The sequence below is a fragment of the Mandrillus leucophaeus genome, unplaced genomic scaffold (assembly GCF_000951045.1).
Source record: "Mandrillus leucophaeus isolate KB7577 unplaced genomic scaffold, Mleu.le_1.0 Scaffold503, whole genome shotgun sequence".
NCBI classification, from domain to species: Eukaryota; Metazoa; Chordata; class Mammalia; order Primates; family Cercopithecidae; genus Mandrillus; species Mandrillus leucophaeus.
The window spans coordinates 1,132,157-1,157,098 of NW_012105399.1; the positions used below are offsets into that span (position 1 = coordinate 1,132,157).

Here is a 24,942-nt window from a genome sequence, read left to right on the forward strand (position 1 = left end):
TGAGCAGGAAAAAATCACACAGGATAACCGGGCACATGTTTTACATCCTCTTTTCCCAGCACCCTGCAGGAGCACGCACACACACACACACACACGCACACACACACTTATTCTTCTATTTATTTTCCTCCACTATTCATATTCATTGGCATCATCCTTTCCTCCCAGTGATGATCTACTCCATTGTCTTTTCGCCGCATAATTCAATTCAAGACAATTGTTTCTTATCCACTGTGTGCCAGGCACTGAGCTTAGAGTCATCCGTTCTCGGAGTCATCTTGGAGCAGAGTCATCTTGGATACCGCCCCCTTCTACACAGTGTCTAACTGATCACAAACTCCTATCAATGCCACTGCCTCTGGTCACAAACTCCTATCAATTCTGCCTCTGAAATTTCACCCAAATATTACCAGATCTCTTTCCTTACTACCCTCTCCTTATTTCTCACCCAGAAAATTGTAGCAGCCCAATGTGTCTCCTTGTCTTCAGCGTCTATCCATTTCCAAACTAGGTCAGACATAAATCTGATCACGAACTCATCATGCAAAGATCTTCAATGGCTCTGCATTTTCTATGGAAAATAATCCCAACTTTAGACAGTGGTCTAAGGGGTCCTTCAGAGTCTAGCCCCCAGTTACCTATAAAATTCCAAGTTTCCAGGACTCCTGCCTTCTTCTTTTCCCATTTCATACCTCCCCTAACAGTAATGCCAGGTCTAATTCTTCACTGTAACATTAGTACACAACCAGGACTGGCACATTCAGGTACTCACCAAATCTATGTCCAGTGATATGTGGCACAGATAGATGGATGGATAGATGGAAAAGATGTTTCCTATTTCAGCAGCAATAGAGAAGTAAGTGTATGCTTTCCTACTGCTGCTGAAACAAATTACCACAAACTATGTGGTTTAAAACAATACAAAGTTATGATATTATAGTTTTGGAAGCCAGACATCCAAAATGAGGCAGCCGGACTGTGTTGCTTCTGAAGGCTCCAGGGAAGAATCTGTTTGTCTTTCCCAGTTTCTAGAGGCTGCCTGCATTTGTTGGCTTATGGTGCCCTCCATCTTTAAATGCATCACTCCAACCTCTGCTTCCATAGTCTCACATCCTTCCTCTCTCTGCATCTCTGAATTTGACACTCCTGCATCTCTCTTATAAAGACTCTTGTGATTGCATCATTGGGCCTGCCAAGATAATCCAAGATGCTCTCCCTATCTGTCGATCATTATTCATATCTGCCAAGTCCCTCTTGCCATTATTCACAATTATGTGGAGCCATTTTTCAGCCTTTCACAGTGAAAAGTACATTTTTTAAGAGAGTTTATGATGGGTGTCGCATGAACTGCCAGGAGAAGTCATAAACAGGTGAGCCTGAAGTCTGCCTAGAAAGGCAAAGAAAAGCATTATAGATGGAATGGTTCTCAAGCTGAGTTTGAAGAACAGACAGGTGTTCTAACTGGACAAAGGGAAGCAGCCCATCCAACTGGAGGCACAGGACACGGCACAACAAAAAGTAAAGAGGCTTGGAGGTGGGGGCAGCAGGTGGGCGTGACCGAAGCACAAGATTCAAATATTGGAGGTGGAGGGCAGGATCTTACATGCCAAGCTGATGAATTTAGAGTTTAATCTGGAGTCTGCATGGAATCATCAGCAAAGCAATCAGGGATATGTCATACTGTGTTCTAGAACAGCATCATCCATTAGAAGTTTCTAAAATGAATGAAATGTCCCCTATCTGCACTGTTCACTTAGCCACATGGGCTACTGAGTACTCAATGTGTGGCTAGGGTAACTAAGAAACTGAATTTTAAATTTTATTTAATTTTAATAAATTTAAATTTAAATAGGTGTAGACAGCTAGTGGCTACTGTACTAGATAATGCTATTCCAGACATATCATCTGGAGAGTGAATTGGAGGTAATTTGGAGGTGCAGGAGACTGAAGGCAGGATTCCAGAAAGCATCTGCCCAGATGAAAAGTGATCACAACCTGAACCAAAACAGGAGCAACAGTAATCATGTTTGGTGGAAACATTAGAAGGAAATGTCTAATATAGGATTGGGGGATTTGGTTGATTGGATCTAGGCATAGTCAGGACTTGGCTGCATCTCTGTTTCTCACTTGGGTGGCCAAACGATGCTATTTACCAAGCAAAAGGGGCAGAGTTAAAGGTAAGATGAAAATCTTAATTTGTTAACAAACCTAATTTTTAGATACCTATTAGTAAAGACATTCCAAAATACCTAGTGTCGAGTCCATGAGAGGGAGATCTGGAATGACGAAGTGGGTTTGGAAACTATCAGCAGACAGGTGATGGCTAAATCCCAGGGCATAGCTCATTTTGTCCAGGAGGAGTAAAGAGCATGGAAGAGCCAAGGCCAAAAGACAGAACCACGAGAAGCACCTGCATTTAAAAAAACAGCAAAAGCTGGGAAGCATAAATTAATGAGCTACAAGGAAAGATGCAAGAGAAGGGGTTGTGGGCTCCCAAAGAGGGAACAGACTCCAAAGGAAATTGTCAATTTCCCTTAGGGAGGTCAAATGTGACAATGACTGACAAGCTGCATGGGATTTGAAATGGCAGGACAGTTTCAGTAGTGTTGGGGGTGTGGATGGGGCAGTGGAATCCAGAGGATTTATGGGTGATTGGAGGAAGAAAGTGGGGCACCATCACAGATCCTTCGTGTTAACTCTGGTCTCTGTGAGTTTGACTGTCAAGAGAGAAAGAGGAGCAGAGCAGGAAAGAAAGACGAACATGAGAATAAAAAGACAGGTAAAACTTGCACCCATTTACAAGCTGCGGGAAAGAAGACCAAAGTGTGGGGGAAGCTACAAATGCAGGAGAAAGAGGGAAGGGACATAGAGGGGCTGACAGCTATCCAGACCAAGCAGTCTTGTACTTTAGCTTTCCATAAAATAAAAGAAAATAGAAAAACATATATCTAGATTCCATTTTTTAAATCCCCATTTAAAAAGTAATTGTATGTGCACAAATAGCACAGTCTGTTGTCAAATGTAAGCAATAGCATAGATATTTATCAGTATGCTTTCCCTACCAGGCCATTTTGGGAGTACACATTTAATCAAAGTATGTCTGGTATTTCTATCAAAATCTCTGCCAGGGAATGACTGATGGAGCATTCAGAACCCCTGAGAATCAGCCCCTTGCCACTGGCTGAGCAGAGGACAGAAAGGCCTTCTTTCCAGATGGCTTCAGAGGAGAGTTTATGCAGAGCAAAGCTACAAGAAGATAAGATCAGTACACTTTGCCCCCTCAGGTTCCCCATTGTTCCACCCCCTGCTCCCCTAAGACACATAACAGTAAACCCTACTGTTGCATGAGAGTGGGACATCACGGTTTCCACCTGGGCTCATCTTCCCTTTAACTCAGAGGAGGCCAGCTGGCTTAGAGTGGTTCCTCAGAAGAGGCCTCAGGGAGGGTCAGAGGGACTGAAAGGGAAAATGAGGGAGCAGGAGGGAGCAAGAAAGAGGAAGATGGAAATCCACAACCCAATGAGTTGTGGGAGGGAATGTCAAAGTAAACCAAAATTTATGTTACTCATTTTAGATTTTGGCCTTGGGAGTATCAAGGACACACAGAGAGTTAGATGATGTACTATGGGAAGGGTGACTCTAGGCCAGCACCTTGCAAGCTCTTGGAGAAAGAGGAGGAGTAAGGGTGAAGGGGAGAAGAGGGGAGAGGAGAGAAAGAAGGTGGGAGGAGGTGGCAGAGAAGGCCAATGCAACTGTGTTTTGCTATTCTCTCAATTCTTCACATATCCCCCCATCATCAGCCCACATTCCCAGTCAAATGCTGGGTTTGAAAATCTGTTAAATGTTTATGTGACTCTCATGGAAGCTTTCCTTCTCTTTATTGGCACTCAAAATGGTGGCAGCCTGGCCCTGTTTATTCATTAATGCCTCTAAGTCAATACTGAAGAAGTCAGAGGACTAGCAAATGGCAAAGCCAACAGCTCTTTCCTATGTCTTCAAGGAAGGACGAATGTTCAAGACAGTCCATATTCCTTTCTGTCAGAAGCTAAAAATACAGAAGAAAAAAAATGAACTTCCAACTAGTAGAGAAATTTTAAAGGTAACTTGTCATTTTCAGATCAGGAAAGTATGGCCCAGAAATGCTAAATGAATTGACCAAAGAAACAGACTAGAGCCGAGGTCCCCAGATCCATATTTAATTCCCTTTCCACTGACTCAGAGGTTTTCAGACTGTTTCCTGGAGGTATTGTGGAGAAGGGGACAGCCAGGAGGAAGCCCAGTCAAATAGGCAGACTGCTTTCATAACAGTCAACCATAGTAATTCCCTTTCATCTGACAAATACACACACACACACTCACATACACACACATGCACACACATGCATGCACACACACACATGGCTTTCGCATATTTCATTTGAAGAAATTTTCTGTTACTAAAACTAAGTTTTAAAAAACACTGTTGCTATTCTTATGTTTTATGTACAACAAGACCTCAGGCCCTGCTCTATAAACTCATTGTCAAATACACAGGCTTGTTTCAATATGAGTATGATTTATGACGGATGAGGGGCCTGAGTGAATAACAAGAGTGAGAATTAATTCAGGATGATACTATGTGACAAGCGGACCATCACTAGGAAGTGTATGACAATAGTTGCATACACTTTTGCAAGCACTGAAATCCCCCAAAGAGCTTGTTAAAACACACATTGTTGGATCTCACACTAGAGTTTCTGTTTCAGAAAGTGTGGGGTGGTGCCCAAAATTTGCGTTTCTAACAAGTCCCTAGAGGCTGCTGATGCTGCTGGTTCAGGACCACACTTTGAGAACCAATGGTACAAAGTATAGACTGTTGAATGGAGTTAGTTCTATCACGAGGTCCTCATGATGCTTCAAACTGAACTTTCAGGGTAAAAGAAGGACTCTTTTTAGAGGCAATATTATTCAACCAGTGAAAATAGTACCTGGGAACTTTGTAAGACATGAAAAGGTATTTATAAGATTGAATAAAAAATATGACTTCAATGAGAAAATGTAATAGGAGGAAAAGTGAAATGTGCTAATTATTTTCTCTGCTGTATAAAATAGGCATTGACCTCTAGATTTTGTGCAGGTATGGTGGTTGGTGGTTAGGGTAGAAATAAACGTGTATCCTAGTCACTCGTTCATATAGAAACCATTTATAAACATTGGAGTTTGGAGTAGAAATAAATCCCTATTTATATGCGTATGAGTATCACATGCACTCATTCCTTCCACAAATATTTACGAATTCCTACTATATAACAGGCACTAGGGGAAAGACACATGTTCGTTGCCTTTAGTCTGGTGGAGGAAACAGGAAGTGAGATAAGAGCTAAGAGAAGTGTATGGAAAATCCTACGAAGGGGGAACCATTTGGTTTGGTAGATACTGAGCTCTATTTGGAACGGTGTGTATTTGGGTTGTATGTGTCTGTAACTCATGAGGGAAACCTGGGTTGGAGATGTAGACTGGCCATCCCTATCTATTTATGGGTATAAATGATTTCTCCATGAAAACAGGTGTAGTGTGAGAAAAGGAACATTAGCATTTATGGGTCAGGTAGAAGAGGAGTAGCCGGTAGAGAAGAGTGGGAGGCTGACTGTGGACTAATAGAAATGTAAAGATAACATATACAATTAAGGGCATATTAATATTTATGTTTTGAGCAATAATAACTTATTTACTTGAAATAATATGTCTTTAGTAATTTAGTCAATATGCCCTGTGAGAAAAAGCTAACATGCTAAATTACTCATAGCATGTCTTATACTTCCCGGTTAGAATCCAACCTCACTCTGTATTTTCATGTATCCTGGTGTCTTATGTAAGTAAACAAAAGATAATCCCTCACATCCCTCACAGAAAACTCTAAAACCCTAATTAATAATTTTCCTAATAGTTTTATTCTTAAGGCCATTAACTTTCAGTCATTTAGTCCTGAAATGCCATTGAAAATTACAAAGATAAAATACTACTCTACACTAGAAATGAACAAACCATTGATATTACAGCATGGATTAATCTTAAATGCATTTGCTAAGTGAAAGAAGACAGACCTAAAAGGCAAATACCACATGATTTCATTTATGTGACATTCTGGAAAAGACAAAACTTGCAGAAACAAAGAACAGATCAGTGACTTTCAGGGGTGAGGGGTGGAAATTTTAACTACAAAGCAATAGCACAAAGGACTGTTGAGAATGATAAAAGTGTTCTGTATCTTAACAACAGTGATGCTTACATGACTCTATACATTTGTCAAAACTATAAAACTCTGCACCTCAAAGAGTAAATTTTACTATATGTAAATTTAAAAATAAATAAAAGTCTTAAAATATAAATCTTTAATAGTTACCACTTCAAAGGATGCTATGGTTTGAATGTGTCCCCCAAAGTTCATGTGTTTGAAACACAATCCCCAATGCAACAGCATTGAGAGGCGGGACCTTTATGAGGTAATGAGGGTGTGAGGGCTCTACCCTCTTAAATAGATTAATGTTGTTATCTCCAGAGTGGGTTTTCTATAAAAGCAAATTCAGCTCTCATTTGCTCTCTGTTGCACCGTCTCGTGCCCTTCCATCTTCTCCCCTGGGATAACACAGCAAGGAGGCCCTTACCAGATGCAGCCCCTCAATGTTAAACTTCCCAGGCTCTAGAACCATGAGCCAAATAAACTTCTGTTTATAAATTACCCAGTCTGTGGTATTCTGTTATAGCAATAGTAAAATGGACTAAGACAAAAGGATCTTATTTAAAATAAATCCAACTTGTCATTTTATGATCAAATCATCTACACACACACAACACACACACACACTCATTCCTCTTTGTAGAAATTCCATACAAAGTTATTTATTCGCTAGTAATCTTACTCCAGGGGAGTTTGGTTGACTTTCCCAAGACAGAATAGAAGGTAGCTGTTCAACTCTTTTTCCTGAGGTGCCTCAAATTTCTACTTGTTCATTAAGAGAATTCTCCAGAGACAGATGTATTACAGCACTTTGAGAACTATATTCACACCCACTGCTGAAGAGTGAAAAGAGATAGCTCAAGGTTCCACTCTGTGAAACAATTTAGTGGCTAAATGTGTTACTTAGGAACTAAATCCAAGCAGGTACTTAAAAAGAAGCAATTAAACATGGTGAGAAATACTTCCCAGAGTATATGGGTATTTAGACTTCTGCTTAAGTCTCCCATCCCTGCATCAGTGCACACATTACACTTCAAGTACACATCTCTTTATACACTCTATTACCTCATGGCCATTACTTGCGGGTGATGAATGCTGGTGTTCACAGAACAGCGTGCTGATGCATTTTTTCCTGCCATTGTATGTAACATGTTTTCTAATTCTTTTGCTCTATTCAGCATTTGACCCCAACGATGGGGGATTATGGTATTAACTCTCTACCCAGCACACATTCTTTACAGACTCTCACTAAATACTGTAAGCCTGCTGCAGAGAGGAATAAAAGTGAAAGCATACCGTCTGGTCTTAAGCTGAGCACACAGAGGGTCGTGATCCAATTGGAAGGGAAGCAGAATTTTTAAAAAGAAAGAGGTTTGACCAAATTTTAATCCATGTCATTTTCATTTCTCTTACCCTGTGGATTTGGGTGATTTTATTTACACTGTCAGCTTGAGCCTAGGGATTGGAAATCAGGCTTTTATGGAGATTATTAAAAGTACATACAGTACACTAAAGGTTGGGCTAACTCTGATATATGCTGCTAAAAATATGAATGTGAATGCCCTGGCATTAGAAGCCACGGGCGTACATTTCATCCTCCTTAGAAGGTTATTCTTGGGAGCTGGCCCTGCTGCGATGGTAATGAGATGCAGGCTGTCAGGATATTTCTAATAGGTAGCAAATGACCAGGGATGGAGATGAATCAGCATTACTCAGATGAGAAGGTAGCTCTTTATACCATTAATTCCAATCCAAAGTAATTCCACCATCCTTCTCCCAAAAGAGAGGGCACTGTAAATGTGGGGGAGGGGAAGAGCAGAGAACTAAAGCTCCAAGGATTTATTGATGGGTTGGACACGCTGCAATGTCATCCAAGTTTCTAGGATGAGTTTCGTTGGGTCTGAGCTTCTCAGATGCATCACCAGTAACTTTCAGTTAGGTAATGTCATATAGGCTTAGGTTACAAAGATAACGTTCTGCACCTCAGTCAGAATGTTGAAGATCTCAATGGATAAAAATGAAATGGTTTATCAGATCTCAAAATACTAGGAGCATTCAATCTTTAATGAGATAGATTTAGGATCTCAAAGATGTGAAAGTACTATTTTACAAAGCAGTTGACTATGAGGGCCTTGTGTCCTTGCAAGGTTATGTATTATGACCATCAAAATAGCCTTAAACAGGTTTTAGGAGATGCATGGATAACAGCTCCATGATGGATCACTAAAATCCATGATGGATACCCCAAAAGACAAAATGGGGTATTTTAGGGAATTATTTCCAATTATTGGGGGCCAATGACATTCCCATGCCTATTTCATGGTCTCCTCAGGTGCCACAGATAGATCAAGAGTCACTGCTATGATGAAGCTTTGATATGTGTCAAATACCTAGAAATTGAGAGGAAGGTAGATGGCAGGAAATTCCAAATCTTTATTTCACCTGGAGCTCTCAAGTCTCAAGACCAGAACAATAATGTTCAGTTTAAGGACTGGGGCTGAGTGCAGTGGCTTATGCCTGTAATCCTAGCACTTTGGGAGGCCAAGGTGGGCAGATCACCTGAGGACAGCAGTTAGAGACAAGCCTGGCCAACATAGTGAAACCCCAACTCTACTAAAAGTACAAAAATGAGCCAGGCATGGTGGCACGTGCCTGTAATCCCAGCTACTAGGGAAGCTGAGGCATGAGAATCACTTGAGCCTGGGAGGCAGAGGTTGTAGTGAGCCCAAAATCACGCCACTGCACTCCTGCCTGGGTGACAGAGTGAGATTCTATCTCAAAAATAAAAAGAAAAAAAAAAAAGAAAAAAGACTGAGGTCCATGCCTCTTTGTCACCGCCTAGACCACTCACATGTAAAAATGTGCTACCCTGCCATACACCCAGGCCATGAAGAAGGGAACACAGTGAAAGGTGGCCCTTCAGTGATTTCACTCTTTGAAGCCTTAGTTCTGAACCACTTGTCCTATCTCACTTATGTTTTACATCCTAACTTGTTTATCTTTTTGGCTTCAGAGCTGGGATTTATTTTCCTTTTACAGCTTTACTCACTTACTGCCCTCTGAACCCTGCCAAAAACAAGCCACTCTCTGACTAGAATGTTTTCTTCTTAATCTCTGATCCTGACCCCTGCTCTGGCTGTACCACCTTCAGGCACACTGAGTAAATATCCCACCTGGCCCAGCCTTCCCCATGGGCTTCACCACAACAGCGTGGCCCCCGAGAATAGTTAGCTCACCAGGTGTACCCCAGCCCACAGGTATGATTTGTTTGAGGATACCAGTAAACTACCACCAGAAAGAAGTATAACGTGTCCTTTTTGTGTGATAGCACGCAAGTTTCTATGACTCTTGTCCTACTGCCCCAACCCTCCTTCATTACTATAAAAACATAAACATATACATTATGTTATTTTTTTTCAAATGAGATTTCACATGTTTTACTTACTGAATTTGCATAGCAGTTCTATGGATCAGAAACAGTAAATATGACAAGTGATTTGGCTCATATTACAGCCAGTAAATTATAGAGCTTAACTCACCTGGTCAGTGCTTAATCTACTACCCGTGTTCCCTTGGGCTGAGCACCTCTGAAGGATAGGGATCAAATCCATATGGTCACTCTGCATGGAAATTAATAAATAATGTTGGTGAGATGATGAAGTTGATAATAATTATGAGAGTCATAAATATGCTTTTTATCTTCAATTGTAGAAATCAATTTCACTTTCCTGATTTTCATACCTATATGCCTTTGCACACATTTCTTCCTGTACTTAGGAAGGCTTCCATTTGCCCTGTTTGCCTAGAAAATCCCTCTTCATCCTTTAGAAGCTGATACATACATTACCTCCTCTGCAAGGCCTTTACCTATCACTGCCCACCCCCAACTTCCAAACAGCTAGTTGTGTCATATGTTAATGGTGTCACATTTAGGAAATAATTATTTCATTATTTGTTTATATATGTTTCTCTCACCAGATTATGGACAAGGCCAGGAATAGTGTCTTATTCTTTTTTCCATTCTAAGATCTGCCATGGTGCATGACACATTATAGAAACTCAAAGAGGTTGTTTTGAACCAAATGTGAAGATGATGATGGTGATGGTGATGATGGGGTAGGGGGACAATTTCACTCCTTCCAAGAGAAAGAGCTTTCCCAGCTTTTAGAACCAGTCTTTAGTTTAGAACAGTATATTAGTCACGGAAATCAATGCAGGCCACTATCAAATACAACTTCCAAAGTATTATACCTCCAGACAAGGTTATTTCTTACTCATGAAGATATGGTGTGGGTTAGATAGATACCTTCACTGGGTGCCCCTCCTCCAAGTGATGGCTCTGAAATCTGGGATCCTTCCATTACTCGGCTCTCCCATTTTCACATCCTTTGACTCCAGCTGTTCAGATGGGAGAAAATATAGAGAAGACACACCAAGTTTAAAATGCTTGTTCTACAAGTGACAGTCATCGTTTCTTCTCACATTCCATTGGCCCATGTAACTGCAGGGTCGCCTGGAAGACGTAATCTTCCTACCTGCCCAAGGAGAGACTCAAAAATGGTGAATGCTGAAAGTCTCTTGCCATGGGTTGCCCTTCTGAACACCAAATATTCATTTCCCACTTCCTCTCACAGAACACACTCACCCCACACCAAGGGGAACACCCAAAGTCCCATTCGGTCACCACCTCCAGATCAATGTCCAGGATATCTGGGTGAGGCACCATCTTTCTTATTCATCAGTCTGACACGGCCCCTCTCAGTGCAGTGACCTTCATATGTAAAACATTAGTTGTCTGTATTCCAGATCTCCACCATCATAAACCATATATAATGGTGGAAAAATGACGAGAAAACTGCATTAAATAGTACTATTTGTAGTGGGAAATAAGAGACAAGGCACATCATGGTCCTTGGCAATGCTGAAACCTTTCTGTGCCAACATGGGAAGCTCAGATACTCTGGGTGTGGTGGAGATGTGTGGACTTGACTCTGGGAAGGACTCCTGTATTTGTTCTTCTCCTTAGCCACGTGTGAAGTAGGCTCAGGGGAGCTCATTTTCCTTCAGAGCAGTACAGTTCTAGAAGCCTGACATGTGCTTCGTCTGCAATGTGTTGGGAACTCAAAAGTTGTTTTAAGCCTGGACCAAGCAAAGGCCTTTTAAGTCCAGGCTCCTGGTTTCATTGTAATACAATTATCAGAATCTTAGATGATGTAGATCTCTTTGCTTTTAGTCAGTTCCAAGTGCCAGTAACTATACCTAGAGTTACTTTCTAAACATTGTTATCAGATTTACCTTTTTTCCTTTGTGTCTTCACCTCCATGCCTTTTTTTCCCCAACGTAATTACCTAATTACGTTGAGGCTATAAGAAACAATAGGTGAGAAGACCACACGACTAATCTGATTTTCACCTCAAATGACTTCATTCAATTGAAAACTTTTGCTAGATATTTATCACTTAAAGTCATTTTTGGTGCCATATCTTACTGTTTGAGTCTAAAAGAAATTTATTTTTTCCAACCCTACAAGACCAATATTCTATATTCTATTCTATTTCTGCTTGCAAATGCAATAATTATTTCCTGAGTCATCTCTTTCTTGTAACTTTCTTGTAATACACGAAAGAGATATTTCAACATTAGCCAATACCACTATTAAAATTCTGTTTGCTAACCATTTCCCCTAAAGGTATATACCAGGCACATGGACTAACTTCTCATTTATAGCAGCAATAGTTGGATTTATCACTACATAACATGAATCCCCATCTTTCCATTTTCTGGTATTAGTTTCCTTCCTGCCAGATGCTGTATTACTAAACCAATGATAAATACTTGGGATCATGTAAAGGTCAAGAAATATGGCTTGATTATGTCAATATCCCACTTCTGGTACCAATTTCTATACTACAGCAATAAACACCAGTTTCTGTAACAGCAGTCTCAGTGATTTCACACACAAGTTTATTTCTTCCTTATGTAGCTATCCAATGCAAGTCTAGAAGCTCTCCTTGGAGGCTCTCTTCCAAGCGATGACTCAGGAACTCAAACCAATGGCTTCTTAGCTGACTGTAGAAGAGGAAGGAAAACTGAAATATTCTTTAAGATGCTTTTAAGGGACATGACTAGAAGTGGCTTATATCCCTCTGTCCCAATTTTTTTGACCGGAACCCTGCCACATGGCCTCAAAAAAACTGCAAAAGGAGAAAACGAAGTCTTCCTGTATACTCTGGAATAGGAAATGGGATTGGTGATTTTTATGGCTATCTGTGTTGTATTACAATATGTTATTCATTTACTTGACTCCTCGTTGATGACTGAACAAACTGAGATTATCTTTCTTATCTTTCTTTTCTCAGTCACCAACTAGATACTTCAAAAATAACATTTTTATATTAAAAACACAGGTTCATCCTACTTTAAAATTACTTATGAGGATTTAATGCAAGTAAAATATTTCCCATTTAACAAATGAGACAAAATGGAAACATTGACAGGTTTCAAGGGACCCACTGTGAATTATCCAACAATCAGCAATATGGTAGTATGGCCAGGTAAGTTCGCCTGGCTCAGATAGTTGCCTAGGTGCCATGAAATAGAGTTTCTGGCTTCCCAAGGTCTGCCTGTACTTGGTACGCATGGAACCAGAAGCTCCCAAATACTCCTGTGGCATGATATAATGGTACTGAGAGGCAGGAGGACATGTGAAAGCCTGGGATTAGAACAAATTGGCTACAGAGTGTAAGGATTCTACCTCCAGAGGCAAATGGCCAGGACCATGGGCAGGACTAAGGGCGAAATCTAAAAGACACAATAAAGGAGCCACTCATCTGTGACACCAGCCCAGGGACCCAGGCAACAGACCAAACCTGTCCTGCAGCAAGACTCAGAGACCTTGCAAAGACCAGCAAAGACTTGGAGGTAACAAGCAAACCCAAGGTCCCCTGTCCCCACCACCATGAGGGTACATCCACCTCCTCCCCTGAAGGCTATTTCTCTTTCTCTCAGTCTGCAACATGTGCATTCTTTCCAATTAGTACATTCATTCACTGACAAAAAGCCCAAGTTGCTTTTCTGGTTCTTCAGCTTCTCAGTCTTCTGGCCTGAATGGTCATTGTCTGGACAAACCAGGAGCTGGGAACCTACTAGCTGGGCCACCTGGCCTGGCAGAGGTGCCTTCAGGTGCTTATCTGCTCCCTTTAGATACTGGGTGTTTCACCAGAGCCATGGACAGACCAGAAGGTAAGGTGCCATGGTCACTTGGAACTTAGCAGCTTGCAGGAGCACCTCGGGAGAGGATGCAAGTCTTCAAAAGATACTTTAAAAACAAATGCTTTCCAACATTCGGGCATCACATCCTATGGAGCATGAAGCATGTGGCAGGACAATTATGGTGGGCTTTCTGAAGTCATGGAAAAGACTAAAAATGGCTCGTTTCTCAGGACATAAGGAAAAATAGGCATTGAGCCAGTGGAAACCAAGAAGTAAGCCAAAAAGAAATGGAGGCATTTCTGCTTTTCCTTACTAGTTCCTTTCTACATTAAAAACCAATTTTACTAGCATTTTGTCAGCCAGAGTCTTCTGTAAACAAGCACTTCCAATTTCTCAAGCCAATGAAAATGGAGATTCATAAAGATGTTTTAAGAATTGCAAGCCTGAAATGCCTTGGTGCATCATTAATACAAATTAAATATGATCTGCCTTTTTAAAAACCATTCGTAATAATACTTATGAAAACTGATAATTAATATTTAGAACGTTTAGAACATCTACTTAAATATTTGACTTATGGGCCAGTTTTGCTATGGAATGTGCTAAGAATTGACTAACTAGCATCATAAAAATCCATGTACTGCAGAATTCAAAAGAGAAGATCGCATGCCAAACCTGATAATTTATTAATTGTGTGAACTTCACCAGGTCCTTTAAACTCTCTGTGCCTTATTTTTCTCATTTATAAATGAGGATAATGATATCTCCCATCCCTGGTTATTAAGCTTCAATGAGATGGGCATGTGCCCATACCTAGCACATACTTGCACAAAGGAGGCACTCAACAAATACAGCTGCTATTGTTATGATGATGATGATGATGATTTTTAATACTGCTACTACTAGCTGTGTGAGCTTATTTGAGTTCCTAACCCTTTCCTTGTTGTTCTAGCCAGCCTCTGCTCACCCTCACATTCTGGCCTTGCATACCCACTGTGGAACTCTAAACGTTTTCTCAAGTTCTGTTATCAGTCCCTCCTTTTCTCATTAAAAAAAATAATAATAAAGAGTTACTTGAGAGTGTCTGAGACTCTTTCAGAGTAACTCCCCCTCCAAAGAGACACCTCCCTCTGCCCTTGTCTTGGTTCTTCCCATCATTTCCTCTTCCTCTGGGTCAGACCTGGATAAACTTGCAGTTTCCTTCCTTCGTGCTCTCTGGAGAGCTGAGTGCTGCACACTTGAAAGCCTAAAAACTTGTCATTTCCACCTTGAACTAGTGGCTGACCTCGCCAGACAGCCTGAGAAATGAATTAGTGTCCTTAAGCGGAGGCAGAATATGAACAGTGACCCAGCTCTCCTAAGCAACCACAGAAACTGTCAAGCAGTAGTTAAAAGTTCCCTTTTTCCCAACCCCTTTAATTATGTTGAAAACTATGTCATATTGTTTTTGAAAAAGTTAATGAAATAGTAGGTAAAGGTGAACTAAGGAACATAATTTACTTGGATTTCCTTGCAAGCTTTTGATAAGGTCCCTCATAAAAGGCTATTAAGGAAAATAAATGACCAGAAGGCTGTGAGCAAAAGTCTTTCTGGTGTATTAAAAACTGGTTAAGCTATTTTAGAAGGAAGAATCCCTGATGCTGGCTACTTCTTGGAGCAGGGAAAGGTTAATCACAAACTGTCCTTAGTATTAGTATTTGGACTTCAGGTATTTGAATGATTTATAAAGGAAAAAAAGCGAAGTTGGCCAAAGACAAAAAATTATTATTATTTTTTACTTTCTTAGACTTTTATTTTTTTACAACATTCTTTTCATTTTATTTGTTTAAGCTGACAAATAAGAATTGTACATGTTCATGGAGTACATAGTAATGTTTTGGTACACATAATGTATAGTGATCAGATCAGGGTAATTAGCATATCCATCACCTCAAACATTTGTCATTTCTCTGTGTTGGGAACATTTGATACTATTCTAGCTATTTGAAACTATGTATTATTGTTCACCATAATCATCCTACAGTGTGCTACAGCACACCAGAACTTATCCCTCCTGTCTTGCTATAGTGTTTTATTCTTTAACAAATCTCTTCATCTACTCTTCTGTCCCCCTTGGAATTAACCTTTTTTTTTTTTTTAATTTAAATGAGTTTTAGGGGAACAGGTGTTGCCTGGTTACATGGATAAATTATTTAGTGGTGATTTCTGAGATTTTGGTGCACCCATCATCCGAGCAGTAAACTCTGTACCCAATGAGACACAAAATTATTACCATGGTCAAACCTCCAAGTTTTTGGTATGAATGCAGGACCCTTGTCCATCAACAGGAAAACCTTTCAGAGTAAGATAAAAATGCTTCTCACTTGTGTGGCCCCAGTCCAGCCAGGCCTGAGGCTGGAGGGCAGGACACGATGATCTTGCGAGTGTCCTTCCCACCCTTCCAGCAGATGGTAGTTTAAGGCCATGAAAAATTAGAAATGAGTGGCATGGGTGGAAAGCATTGAAGCACTATGAAGGCACTATTTTGCATGTTTTTCATTCCAAAATTGTAAAAGAATAATTCTATTGGTAAAGGAGAGCCAAAGGAATGTCATGGGGACTCGGGCATTAAGTACATTTCCTGTGTAAGTTTTGTATTTGACTTGAGGCAGCAGAAAGTAAACAAGAGATACTGAGACCTGTTTACTGCCTATTTACTGTACGGGCAATGGGAAGAGCTGCTTTTTTTATGAAAGAAGACCTCTTAAAGTGCTGATAATCTAACAACACGTTTATTCTCATAGGTATTTTCACCACTGCTTTCCCCCTTCCAAATATTTTCACTGTAAAATGAGACAGAAGAAATCATACCAATATCTGGGTGTTGATGACATAAATCCCAGGTCCTCTTCCAGCCATGGCCCTCATTAATCTTTATGACACTTTTTCTTGAGCCTCACCTGTGTTTCTCCAGGATCAAAAAATCCTAAACACAAAAGTCGCACTGCAAAATCAATGGCAAAAATAATTCTAATCTAGGTTTGCCAAAGCTGCTTCTCTTCTGCCTAGTCAAGTACTAAAGTACTCTAGTTCATACATAGGGTGCCATTTATCCAGTAGGAAAGCATTTATTTTGAGAGACGGAGACTATGCGAAATAAGATGTTAGACATATTAGACATCCCCTCTCGAAGAATCCAGCAATAGACGCACACAAATATAATTATTTATATTTTGGCAAAAGTGCAAGGGCAATTTAATAGAGAAGGGATAGGCTTTTTCAACAAATGGTAGTGGAACAATTGAATGTCAATATGCCAAAAGAAAAAAGAAACAAAGAAAAGAAAGAATCGTAACACATACTATCTACAAAAATTTACTAACAATGGATCATATATCTACATGTAAATGTAAATTACAAAATTTCTAGGAGCAAATCTTTGTAGCATTAACTTAGGCAAAGAGTTATTTGATACAACATCAAAAGCACTATCCATAAAAGAAAAAAAAAATGGACACATGGGGCTTTATCTAATTTACTTTTTTATCTTTGTTCTGCAAAAGACACTATTAGGAGAATGGTGAAGCAAATCACAGATTGGAAGAAGACATTTGCAAATCTTGTATCTAAAAAGGACTTGTATCTATCATATATATATTATATATATATATATCACTTTTATATATCACTTTTAGGCCGGATGTGGTGGCTCATGCCTGTAATCCCAGCACTTTGGCAGGCCGAGGCAGGTGGATCACAAGGTCAGCAGTTTGAGACCAGCCTGGCCAACATAGTGAAACCTTGTCTCTACTAAAAATACAAAAATTAGCCAGGCATGGGTGGTGCATGCCTGTAGTCCCAGCTACTCGGGAGGCTGAGGCAGGAGAATCGCTTGAACCTGGGAGGCAGAGGTTGTGGTAAGCCAAGGTCCCACCATTGCACTCCAGCCTGGGCAACAGAGCAAGACGCCGTCTCAAAACAAAAAAACAAAAAACAAACAAACAAACAAAAAACATTTTTAAAAAGCAATAATTAGAAAACAAAGCCCCCAGTTCAAAGAAATGGGCAAAAGATTTGAATAGACACTTTACAATAGGAGATATATAGACAATAAATAAACACACAAAAAAGCTCAAAATCATTAGTTGTTAAGAAATTACAAATGAAAACACAATGCAATGCCAGTACAGACATACTTGAATGGCTAATTTTTTTCTTATTTATTTAATCATACCATGTATCAGCAAGAGGAGCAAATGGAATGCTCACATATTGCTGGCAGAAACACAAAATGGCATATTTTGGCAGATTCTCATAAAGTTAAAAACACATATATTACATGACCCAGTAATGTCACTCCTAGATATTTACCTAAGATAAATAAAAAGTTAGTTTTATATAAAAATCTACAAATGTTAATCTCAGTTTTTCTCATAACAGCCCCAAACCAAAAGTCCTTTAGTGAGTCCAAGAATGGATAAATAAACCACACCTACACCACCCAGCAATAAACAGGAGCAAACTCCTGATGCATGCAACAGCAAAAGGGTGAACTTCAACAAATCTGCCAAGTGAAAGAAACCAGGTATAAAAGGCTAGGTGTTGTATAGTTCCATCTACATAGCACTCTAAAAAAGATCCAAGGAACAGATCAGTACTTGCCAGGCCTTGGGAGTAAGGAAGGGGGTTGGATATCAAAGCATGACCCAGGAAATTTGGAAAGCAGGAGCTGCGACTGGGCGAGGGCCTGGGGGTGGTGATGGAGCCATGCTTTATCATGGCCGTGTGGTAGATCCACAGCTGTGCATTTGTCAAAACCCTCAGATCTGCACACTCCCCCAAAAGTGAATTATATTGTTTTAAAATTTGAAAAAAAATTAAGGCAACAAAACCCAAAACCAAAACAAACCACAACAAAACAAAAACAAAGGGTGTTATGATAAAAGCTGGATTATCATTTGTGTATAGGTTTTCATGTGAACATAAGTTTTCACATAAGTGATCCTAATAATACATTGTATTTACATTTCACATGGACAATCTTCATTTCCTTTGCAAGAAAACTAGCCCGAATTGGGGTGCAATCTGCAGTCATGTTCTGCTGTGTCACTAACTGCCTCAAATGACACTGGATTCCTGACCTTCTCATTAACTCACACACACAGAGTGGTCAAGCAATCTTTTCCAGACTACTCTGCTTGTCTCCAACTGTGAAAAGGATTATTTGATGTTCTTAAATATTGCCCTTCGCCTTTAACTGTACATAATAATTATGTTACCATGGTTGACGCTAATGACAATGAAGCATCTGCACTACTTCCTAAAGCTCCAGGACAGGACACCTGTGTTTTCAAGACATAGTACCAAGACGAGAGTTACAGCCTGCATCCGCTGGGTACCAGCGACGTTGGGAGGCTCAGTTGGTCCTGCGAAGCACCATAGCCACCCTGCATACACCAAAAAATGCTGGGGATAATTAAGTGGTGATGTATTTTTTTTTCGTAGTATGATTTTCCAACTGAGGAAAGCGAAAGATACACAAAGATTATAGTTATTCCCCAGTGTCTGTGGAGTACTGGTTCCAGCATCCCCTCCAAATACCAAAATTCAAGGACACTCAAGTCTCTGATATAAAATGGTGTGGTGTTTGCATGCAGTCTATGTACATCCTCTTGTATACCTACTTACAATACCTAATACAAAGATCTACAGTACAGACACCAATCATATATTTTTTCCTGAATATTTTTGACCTGCAAAATGGTTGAATCCACAGATGTAGAACCCATGGACAGGGAGGGCTGACTGTATTTCGGAGCAAACATTAGTTATCATTGAAGAAAGCAAGCACATTTCACTAAAAGCCCTAACACTTATTTCAATACAATCAACCCAGCTGAAGATCATCATGTAAAAAAGTTATACAGCAAGACTCTTTCTGTTACAAATATTTACTGAGGTATCTGAGTTTAAAGCCACTCAGAAACTCAGAGCAGGCCCCATTCCCAGATAGCCTAACTACCTACTCAAACTTCAGGACCTGAGTCATAAGCAAGAGCTGAAACAAAAGCAAACCTTTCATTATTTCCAACCAGACCTAGTGACATTAAACCTTTTTCTCAGAAGCATAAGAAGCAAGAATGAGCAACTAAATTTTTAAAATGGCAGCTCCTCAGCTTCATTTCCCCAAAATGGGTCAGGTGAAATTAATGGCTCTTTCTTCTGCATTATTAGTCATTTGTGTGCTTTTACAGTGCTGTACTTAACACAGTCTATTGTCATTAATTGTCATAGACTCATCCCAATGTGCAGGTGTCCTCAATGGGTTGTGAGCTCCTCGGTGGCAGGGCCAAGCATTATGATATCTGTTCTCCCAGAACCTATTGAGGGTCTGGTACATAATGTGCAACAATAAATGTTTGAAGAATAAAAGAAAGAAGGAGGAGAAAAGCAAAAATGTAGGGGAAAGACATCATGAGAGGAGAGAAAGAAAAGGAAGTAAAAAAGGTAGGAAGAGAGAGAGGGAAAAAGGAAAGGCAGAAAGAAAGAACGGAAAAATGAAAAGGAGGGAGGGAGGGAGAGAGGGAGGGAGGGAGGGAGAAAGGTAGGGAAGGGGAGAGGAAGGAAGGAAGGAAGGAAGGAAGGAAGGAAGGAAGGAAGGAAGGAAAGAAGGAAGGAAGGAAGGAAAGAAGGAAGGAAGGAAGGAAGGAAGGAAGGAAGGAAGGAAGGAAGGAAGGAAAGAAGGAAGGAAGGAAGGAAGGAAGGAAGGAAGGAAAGGAGGGAGGGAGGGAGGAGGGAGGGAGGGGAGAGGAGATGGAGGGAAGAAGGAAGGAAATAAAATGCAGAAATTAAGACACATAGGGTGAGTTGAAAGGCAGAGAAGTGTCTGGTGTGGGAAGGTGGCAGCCATGGTCCAGCCTGATCATCTGGGGCCTGTTCCCCAAATCTGCCTATGCTTGTGTGGCCAGTCCACTCTCCCTGAGATCCCCACCACCCTTTGTCCCTCCTGCTGCAACCCCGGGGATGTCAGAAGCCATTGTGCAGTTGAGCACAGGGCCAAGCCAGCAGCTGAGGCAGGAAGCAGGGCTGGAGCTGCTGGCTGGAGTTGCTGGGCCTGTGTGTCCTGCTCCCTGCTGCAGGCCTGGGTGCCAGAGCCAGAGCAGCCGGGTCAGGGTGGCGACGCACTGCTGGCATGGCCAGGCTCTCACACGCTCTCCTTTCCAAGGGCCCGGCCGGCATTGCTGGGGAAACGGGAGGGGCCAGGCAGCCAGCAGCCGAGAGTGAGAACTTCCCCTTGCCAGAGCCAGCTGCTGGCTGCCATCTGGGCAGGGGCAGTGCCAGTTTCCCAAATCTGCCTTCCCTTTGGAAAAGGGGGAGAAAACTCTGTGCTGAGAAGATAGCTTCTCCTCCATCCTGAGGCTCTCAGTTAAAAACCCAACAAAACCAGCCTTTGAAAAAGGAAGGGATGAGAAATGCCACATGTTGGGTTGTTTCCAAAGGAATTTGCCTTTCCCGGGGCCTTTACTTCCAAAAAAAGTCTTTATTCATGCTCAAGATCCCTTGTTTCTTTCATTTCACTCCACAATAACCTTTCATTTTAGTTTAAAATTAAATATTTAAACAAATAAAATGCGGGTATCTGTGTGTCCTTTACACTGGTCACATAGGAATTGTTCACCATAAGCTGGGAATTCCCTGAGAGCTGTGACTTAGTCTTCCTCATTCATCCTGTAGCTTGAGTAATCCAACACCTCATCTAAACTGGTGCTCCCTGGATGCTTTCTGATAAGATGCAGTCATTCATTCACTGGATGCTTACTGAGCACCTTCTAAGCATCAGCACAGGGTGGTCACTGAAGAATTACAGATCTGGTCATGTTCTCAGAGTTTGGGGAATGAAAGCAAACCTTCCCATCCTTCTGGATGTCAGGGGAATGGACACTTTAGCTACTGTGTGTTGGTCCTAGTATGTCCTGCAAAGGATGCCAGCCCCGAGACCACGTTATTTGCTGTGCAACTACTATATTCCTAGGAGACAGGTGGGAAAAGAGTTGGCACCTGAAAGAGCACAGAATCAGGGAGACCTTCCACAAGCCCCCAAAACAGCCAAGCTTTATCCAAGGTGAGTGTCAGTATTTTCAATAAGCCTCCCACCATGGGCACTAATAAATCAGAACAGATGCTGGCTGGGACTGACCAGTGCTGCTACCTTTGTGCATCCTATCCGAATGTGAATCCTGGATTTATTGTTTACCATCCCTTTACCTTTCAGATCCTTCTTTTATGTCTTGATATCTTTCTTCTCAGTGAAGGACACAGCCAACCCAACTTCCCAACATCACAAATACTTGTTGAAAATTGCCTGAGTGGATGGGCGCAGGGATAGAAGTCCCTATGCTCCATGAAGACCCCAACATGGCAGAGATCCTCATGGTGGGGCTTCAGATGGACTCCTCCAACTTTGCTGACATCTTCATTCTGAAGCAACTCTAAACATACCTATTATTCATGTAATAGTTGGAAGTGGCAGGCTGAAAGCCAGGGAGATCTCAAGAGTGAGGCTCACTCTCTGAAATACAGGATTTGGTCCCCCAGCTCTGAAGCCTTAATATTTAGCTTGCCTAGGAGCAACCAGGCCCTAAGAAAAACTAGTTCACATTGCCAATCTCATAGGAAAATATATTGCATTTTAAAGTGTTGCCTAAGTAGTTTTACAATGAAAGATACATGTAAACACAGCTTGAGTCTACACTGAACACTCCTTTGATGAATTTAAATTGAATGATATCATTTGAGCCTCACCACATTGCCTGAGATGGCCAGGGCAGGCATTAGTAGTTCCTGTTCCATAGCCCCACAGATGTAAGACCTTGTCCAAGCTAGTGGAGTTAAGTGTCAGCTAGACCAGAAGGTGGGTCTTCTGCCATCTCATTCAGTGCTCTTTCCAGAAGCCAAGTGACTAACTGATAATAGAAACTTCAGCATCCTAGTGAGGACACTCACTGGAGAAATGAAATGAAGATCAGAAGTTGCCCTGATGGATACATAGATGAAAACACAGAGGATCTGTTGATGAAGAGCGCAGGCTTTGACTCCTGGCTGTTCCTTGCTGGCCCAATGGTGTTGGGCAAGTTAAGACTCTCTGCAACTCTCCTTCCCTCTGCGTTCTCATCCATAGGAAGAAAACAGCACCTTTCTTTTAAGATTGCCGTAAGGACTGAACTAGGTAACAAAGGATCCTTACTTCAGGGTCCATCCTAGGGTATATGTTCCATATGTGATGATAATTTTTGCTATTTTTATCACTTATTTCTGAAAAGGTAACTTCCACCCACCCTCAGCCTGGAAAGGCCGTTCTTGACTGCTTTGTGCTACCCAGAGCTCCAGTTATTTGCTGTCTCCTTCATGAGGTGGGAGGAGACATTTATTCACATACTGGTATTTTCCTGTGTTAATCCTACCTACGCCCCTCCTGGGAACATTTGTTTGTTTATTCAGCACTGACTCTCTTCCAGTCATCTCCTAACACTTTAGAAGTATTAATTCATTTCATCTTCATAATAACCTTGTAGGTAGGAACTATTATTATCCCCATTTTACAGGCAGGAAAAATGAGGTGCAGAGGTGAAGTCAATATGTAGCAAATGGCAGAGCCAAGATTAAAACCAGGCAGCCCAGCCACAGGATTTATCCACTAAACTCGATGGTCTCTACGTTCAAACAAGAGGTAGGCCTTGAATAAAAGAAGTCTGTGACCTTGTAGAAAAGGTGGATTGCAGGTAGGATTCCCTTTTAAGCCTCTCAAATCTCACTTTGAAATCTATCTCCTACTCTCTACCAAAAACCGGGGTAGCACTGGGGTCTCTTCCTACAGGCTTCTGGAGCACTGAGACTTGATAAGCCAGAGCCAGGAAAACTGACTGATTTGCCTAAAAGTCGTTAGCCATACATTCACAAAAATTCATTTTCTAATGCCTTTCAAACCATAGCTTTGTGGCAGGCCCTGGGCTAAGACATTACTAAGAGGGTGTTTCCTGTCCTCTGAGAACCTACACTTATGGAATACAAGACAGTTACTGACTCACATGTGGAAACGCCAAAGGTCTGACAGTGATTCAGATAGACTCTAAAATGATCATAGAGTTAAAAAGACTCTAAAATTATCATAGACTTGGAAAGAGTCTAAAATGATCATCATCCCTTGGAAGGACCTTTGTGTGTGCACAGCCTGAAGGACCGAAACCTACTCACACTGCATAGGCAAACCATGATGGAAGATGGGGGAAACTTAAACAATCATGAAAAGTACAGACAGAGTGAAAACAGATCTGTTCTCAAACCCCAAAGCCTTAAGCCCAGGGGACATCTCCTGGTTTGCAGAAGTTTCAGCACAAATAAAAGGGAATCCTCCTTCAATACACTGGCAGAGAGGCAGCCGGTGTGAAAGCACATGTACAGTAGCTTCAAGAAGGGCTTTCATAGAGGTGGGAATGCTAGAGTTTCTATAACTCTAGTTATAGGGAAGCTAGGATGATTGAGCTGCATCATAACCAAGGCCCCATCAATACTTTGCCTTTGAATAGAGCTGGGTGTTTCACATCTACCCTTGCCTGGGAGCTCATCAGGTCCCTGGGAAATTCTCAAGGCAGGCATTATTAGGCACACTCTATGCAGCTGGAAATGGAAGCTCTGAGAAGCTATTTTCTCAGTATTTATAGCACTGAGACATCTTCCATCTCCAAACTGAGGGTGAACTTGGTTTCTCAGCCAAGTGGAGACATCCGGGGACAGCCCAGGTCTATAGACATACTAAGAGTTTGCCATTTTCATCCAAGTCACCAGGATCCAAGATGATCCTGAATAGAAACTTTTGTAGACCAGACCAATCCCAGCCATTCAGAGGACAAAACACCATACCCACAAGCCTTTAGGTCTCCCCCACTAAAACCAGGCTCCCATGCATAACAGGCTCACGTGAAGATCTCACAGGGGGATATGCTGTTGATTTTAAAAAAAATAAAACAACGTATGAGTTTTATCTCTTTATCTCCTCAGTCCAGAGGGAAAAAAAAGAGCACAATCTGTCCTCCCAGTGGGACATCCACCTGATTAGATGTCATAAAACAGAGTAGTCCTTTAGTTAATAATGGCTGGAATACCTCCGACCCACAGTTACTGGAAAGAAAAAGAAACCTAACTACAGATAAACGCCCTAGGGTTTCAGATCCGTTTTGCAATAAGCTGTTATGAAGGAAACCTGGCCCCAAAAGATAGTTTGAATGCAAAATAAAGATAGTTCACATGCTTTGAAGCAGGGACAGGGCTCCTGTGGAAGCACCAGAATCATATTTTTGGAGGATCATTATATTTCCTGCTTCAAACTTTATTTGGGTCCCACCGTTCTTTTATACAACTTCTATTTTTGGTCATCAGAGGCGCCATGTCCTGCCAGGCAGGGGCCTCAGCAGGGCAGGTCTGGGCAGAAGGGGTAAAGATTGGATGCCTGCAGAGGGAGGAGCACTGGATAGGCGAGA

The 24,942-nt window shown here is 41.3% G+C and overlaps 1 long non-coding RNA gene across 1 annotated transcript in view; it reads right to left on the bottom strand.

The window, feature by feature from the left end:
* The window catches only part of LOC105551027, a 182,667-nt gene that overhangs the window by 71,995 nt on the left and 85,730 nt on the right, over positions 1-24,942 (bottom strand). The window contains exons 3-4 of the long non-coding RNA XR_001007810.1: positions 10,492-10,615; positions 9,757-9,837 (exon numbers count right to left, since the gene is read on the bottom strand). This is a non-coding gene — a long non-coding RNA (uncharacterized LOC105551027). The remainder of the gene's footprint in view (positions 1-9,756; positions 9,838-10,491; positions 10,616-24,942) is intronic.